The sequence below is a fragment of the Lathyrus oleraceus genome, chromosome 1 (genome assembly GCF_024323335.1).
Source record: "Lathyrus oleraceus cultivar Zhongwan6 chromosome 1, CAAS_Psat_ZW6_1.0, whole genome shotgun sequence".
Lineage (NCBI taxonomy): Eukaryota > Viridiplantae > Streptophyta > Magnoliopsida > Fabales > Fabaceae > Lathyrus > Lathyrus oleraceus.
The window spans coordinates 160,839,479-160,844,949 of record NC_066579.1 but is presented as its reverse complement, the minus strand read 5'-3'; the positions used below and the strand labels follow the sequence as shown (position 1 = coordinate 160,844,949).

Here is a 5,471-nt window from a genome sequence, read left to right as displayed (position 1 = left end):
TAGCCAATCTTTCAAGCATTTGATCGATAAACGGTAAAGGAAAATGATCCTTTTGAGTGGCTTTATTTAATTTTATATAATCAATACACATTCTACTTCCAGTAACCACTGTTTGTGCTATAGATTCTCCTTTTTCATTATTCACAACTGTGACGCCTCCCTTCTTTGGTACGACATGTACTGGGCTGACCCATTGACTATTGGATATTAGGTAGATAATACATGCTTCTAACAGCTTTTGCACTTCTTTCTTTACTACATCACTCAGAATGGAAGGGCTTATTCCTTTTAGATGTTCTCTAGAGGTCTTACTGTCTTCCTCTAGCATTATGTGATGCATGCATATGGAAGGGCTTATTCCTTTTAGATCTGAGATATTGTAGCCTAAAGCAGTTGGGTATTTTATCAAAACGGGTAGAAGCTTTTTGGTCTCTATCTGTCCTGAGTCTGCGTTTACTATTACAGGACACTCAAGTTCAGTGTCTAGCAATTCATACCTTAGATTTTTGGGTAACGTCTTAAGTTCTAGGGCTGGTTTATTTGGGCAAGGCATATGATCGGGCGTTAGAACTAGGCATTCGCTTAGGTTGTCATCTTGGTATTCCTTACTTAAATTTTCATCTCCAAAAGTAGGAGGCCTTGGAATTTTCAGTATTTTGGAGTATGGTGTTTGTTCATTCTCCATCTCTCTTATGCATTCGTTGATGACATCTAGTAGACAACATGTATCATCTATAGCTGGTGCCTTTAGGAATTGCGTCAAAATGAATCCGACTTTTTCCTCACCAACTTCAAAGGTTAGCTTGCCTTTCTTAACATCTATAATAGCTTCGACTGTAGCTAGGAATGGTCTTCCTAATATGATAGGGATGTCGGAATCCTCTTTTATATCCATGATTATAAAATCAGTAGGAATATAGAATTGTCCTATGCGCACCAGAATGTTTTCTAGCATACTTACGGGAAATTTAACAGAACAATCTGCAAGTTGTACGGACATCCTCATAGGTCTTAGTTCTCCATTTTTAGCCTTTCGCATATGGACAAGGGCATTAAACTAATACTGGCTCCTAAGTCGCCTAGTGCTTTGTCGATGATAAACTTTCCGATTACACAGGGTATGGAGAAACTACCTGGGTCTTTCAGCTTAGGAGGCATATTGTTTTGTATTATGGCGCTACACTCAGCAGTAAGTGTAACGGTTTCGTTATCCTCTATCTTCTTCTTGTTAGATAAGATTTCTTTGAGAAACTTAGCATATGAGGGCATTTGAGGGATGGCTTCTGTGAAGGGTATTATGATATTCAATTATTTTAGAAGCTCTACAAATTTTTTAAATTGTCCTACACTTTTAGATTTAACAATCTTTAAGGATAAGTGATAGGGGGTTTATATGGTGGTGGAGGCACATAAGGTTCTCCTTTCTCTATGGCCTCTTCGTTTTTATCTTCCTCTTGCTCGTCTTCTTTCTCGGTTACCTTACCTGGGTCTTGGTGCATGGATGGGTTTTGAGTTCTAGGGTCGGTCGGTCCATCTAGTTCTGTCCCACTTCGTAGTATAATAGCATTTGCATGACCTTTCGGGTTTGGTTGTGGCTGTCCAGGAAATGTGCCTGCAGGAGCAGCTGTAGGTGCTTGTTGTTGAGTCACTTGCGAGATTTGTGTTTCCAACATTTTGTTGTGGGTGGCTAATGCGTCTACCTTGTTTGCTAACTGCTTGATTTGCTCACCAGTGTGTATGTTTTGATTTAGGAAATCCTTATTCGTTTGGGCTTGGGAAGCTATGAAGTTTTCCATCATTATTTCTAAGTTTGGTTTCCTAAGAGCATTTTGAGTATTTGTGGCAGCTTTATGATATCCTGGTGGTACAACAGGTGCTTGGTTAGGTGCATATAATGCATTATTGTTTTTGTACGAAAAGTTAGGATGGTTCTTCCAACCTGGGTTATAGGTATTTGAGTAAGGGTTTCCTTGAGCATAGTTCACCTGGTATGTGGAAGTTCTTGTCAAGAGTTGACATTCTGGGGCAGTATGCCCTTGAACTCCGTATATCTCGCAGTTTGGTGCTACGGCAGCCACGGTGGCTGTTGGTGTTATGGTCAAGCTGTCTATCTTTTGAGTCAGAGCATCTACCTTGGTGTTGACATGGTCAAGACTGCTTAATTCGTACATGCCGCCCTTCGTTTGAGGTTTCTCTATAGAGGTTCTTTCGCTTCCCCACTGCTAATGATTCTGGACCATACTTTTGATGAGTTGATATGCCTCATTGTATGGTTTATCCATCAGTGCGCCACCTGCGGCGGCGTCTATTATCAATCATGAATTGTACAAGAGTCCGTTGTAAAAGGTATGAATGATCAACCATTCTTCTAGACTGTGATGTGGACAAAGCCTCATCATGTCTTTGTATCTCTCCCAAGCTTCAAAAATTGATTTATTATCCTTTTGTTTAAACCCGTTTATTTGGGCTCTTAGCATAGTCGTCTTACTAGGTGGGAAATATTGGGCTAAGAAGACTTTCTTCAACTTGTTCCATGTAGTGACAGAGTTGGATGGTAGAGACTGGAGCCAAGCTCTAGCCCTATCTCTCAATGAAAATGGGAAAAGACGTAGTCTTATAGCTTCTGGGCTAACACCATTCGCTTTCACTGTATCTACGTATTACAAAAATACTGACAAGTGTAAGTTTGAGTCCTCCGTGGGACTACCTGAAAACTGGTTTTGCTGTACGGCTGACAACAACGAAGGTTTTAGCTCAAAATTATTGGCCTCGATGGCAGGGGCAGCGATGTTGTTATGTGGTTCATCCTGCGAAGGGATTGCATAGTACTTTAGAGGATTATTTTGCACTCCTTCGGCCATCTCTGGTTGAATAACTAATTAAGAAGTAGGGATGTTAAGGTCAGGAGTATTTAGCTTGATACGATGTTCCCGTATCAAGTCTCGTATCCAACGTTCTAATCTAAGATAACGCTCAGGTTCGTCGAACTGTAGTTTTAATTTCTCGCCTTTAGAGCGAGTATTTGGCATACACTCGACAAATGTAGAAAGGTAAATATAATTGTTTGCCTTAGTCTATATTGGGCAACACTGGAGTTACGATATCGACTAAATTAGTCCCCGACAACGACGCCAAAAACTTGATCGCGACTTAGTAAGTCTATGGGAATCGTGACTGCAAATGCACAGTCCTATCGCGTAGTTTTAAAGATTATCGAACCCACAAGGACTAATAATCGAACGTATCATGGTCTAATGTTGCTATGTAAATCTAAGGCTGATGATCGTTCTAAGATTGGAGGGATGAAGATAAATAACTATAACGTAAATAGAAGATTAATAAAGATATATGATAAAGGGATATCAGTATGTAACGCATCAAACTTTGGGGATCCAATAGATAGTTGGTGTAATCTTATTGGTCAAAATATTCTTCAGTAGAAATTATTTATAGAAAGGACTTAGTCTCACACTCTCATTTTTATTGACTCTGACCATACTCCTAAACCAGAATGCTTGGCTCTCGCGGTCTCATTTTGAATTTAAAAGTAATTTTTAAATATGAATAAAGTCTAATTTATCCTAAAAAGCTCTCGCTGTGTTTAGGATTAATGCCAAGTTTCAGCTATCTGATTAAAATCTCAAACTCTCGTTCTTGTTGACCGTAACCTTAGTTTATTTTGTAATCTCGTACGAAAAACAGTTTGATTAAAATAAGAAACTAAAAATCGGAAAAATAAGTTTTATAAAAAAAACTAACACCAGTTATTTATGAATCTCGTCGTTTCGACGGTCTTTACATACTGATACCTAAGGGTTTAGCCGAACATGGATCCGGTAACAGACATGGTATTTGGAAAATCAAACATGCAATAAGGCATAACTAAATAAGACAACAATCAAAATAAAACCTGGATTACGAATTGAGAACTGGAACTGAATCTTGATTCTTTGATTTAAAATAATGTCGGCAGACTTTGACAATGAGTAACCATTACAATTGAATTCAAATGCATAAATAATAAATCGCAATAGTCCCCGATATGGAGAACTATTACTTTTACAAAGTAAGAAAACTTCCTAGCAAACTAAAAGAAAATAATTCTAACTAAAAATAATTCGTAGATTGAAAACTGGAAGAAGAGAGAGCTTGGAGAGATTGAGAGAGAGTCCTTATATATTTTCTACATCCCTAATTTGTAGCGAAGGTGGGTGGATTTCGTGCTAGAAACATGGATAAAAATAGGGAAGACTAGGTTGTGGCGGTTGCCACAACTCTAGTATTTGACTCCGTGACGAGCGCCAGAAATATAGGGTTGAGCGCCACAATTCCTCATGCTTGGTGGAGGGCGCCACCACCTCATTGGGTTCATGTGGCGGGCGCCACACACCCTAGATGATGGGCGTCACAAGCCCATTTACTTTGGTGGCCCATTATCTCTATTTTTATCCATTTTATTCTCTTTTTATTTCCTTTTTTCTATTTTCTATTTTGCTTGCTGTAAACCTTTTAATCGATAAATATCTGCAATAAACATAAAATACTGCATAATAATAAGTGTTAATCAAGTAAAAAGCAATGCATATGGAGCCAAAAATACGATACATTTTCGCGTTATCAGGAACAAGAAACCTCTAGTACACCTAGGTGCTAGAAAAAAATTGTAACCGACATAGAGATAATGGGGACCTAATACCCTAAGTTAGATTTTTTGAATACATTCCTTTGAGCACATTGAGGGAGAAAATATGACGGGTGTACGGGTAAAAAAGTACAAGTGTGCATGTTACCTCTGCAAAGGCAAGGGTACTGAGCGGCCTTAGTAGGTATATTATAATGTATGGTGGTTAGGGCTTGACCATGGTGACGAGAAACCCTGTATGGTGGTGTTTATGGTGGTTTAGAGGACCTGCTTACATAAGGTGAGAGGCTCTATGTATATTCTTGGTGCTTAGGTATAAGCGTATGATTTAGGTCGATCATTTTCTTCCGTTAAGGAAGAATTATTTATAGAGGCCTTTGAGGCCTAGGGCTTAGGAAATCAGTAGGAGAAGAAACCACTCCCCCATAATTATGGGAGACTGTCAACTGCCTATTTCCAATGTGAAATTTTGTTCCTCAGGGGACAAATTTCGAACTTGTTGCTCCGACAATGGGTTCGACAAGATACACCAGAAACACTATACTAACAACTAATATATTATGGAGTAGAAAAGTAGTAAAGAACACAATCAAATTGTTTACCCAGTTCGGTGAAACTACAACTACATCTAGGGGACTGAGTCCACCATCCAAGAAAGGAGATTCACTATTAGTAATTTAGTTCATTTAGAACTATAAGCAACAACAAACCCTATGTTGTTCAATGCCTCTTTCTAACCCTACCCAATGACTTTCTAGTTAGAGCCTCCCCCTAAATATGAGAACCTACTCACTTTCTTCTCTATCATAATCCCAATGACAGGGGAAAA

At 38.8% G+C, this 5,471-nt stretch overlaps 1 non-coding gene across 1 annotated transcript; it reads left to right on the top strand.

Annotated features, from left to right (window-relative positions):
* The first annotated feature begins 2,370 nt into the window (after positions 1 to 2,370).
* LOC127116161 (small nucleolar RNA R71) lies at positions 2,371 to 2,477 on the top strand. The gene has a single exon (XR_007801140.1). It is a non-coding gene; the product is annotated as a small nucleolar RNA R71 (small nucleolar RNA).
* The last annotated feature ends 2,994 nt before the right edge of the window (positions 2,478 to 5,471 follow it).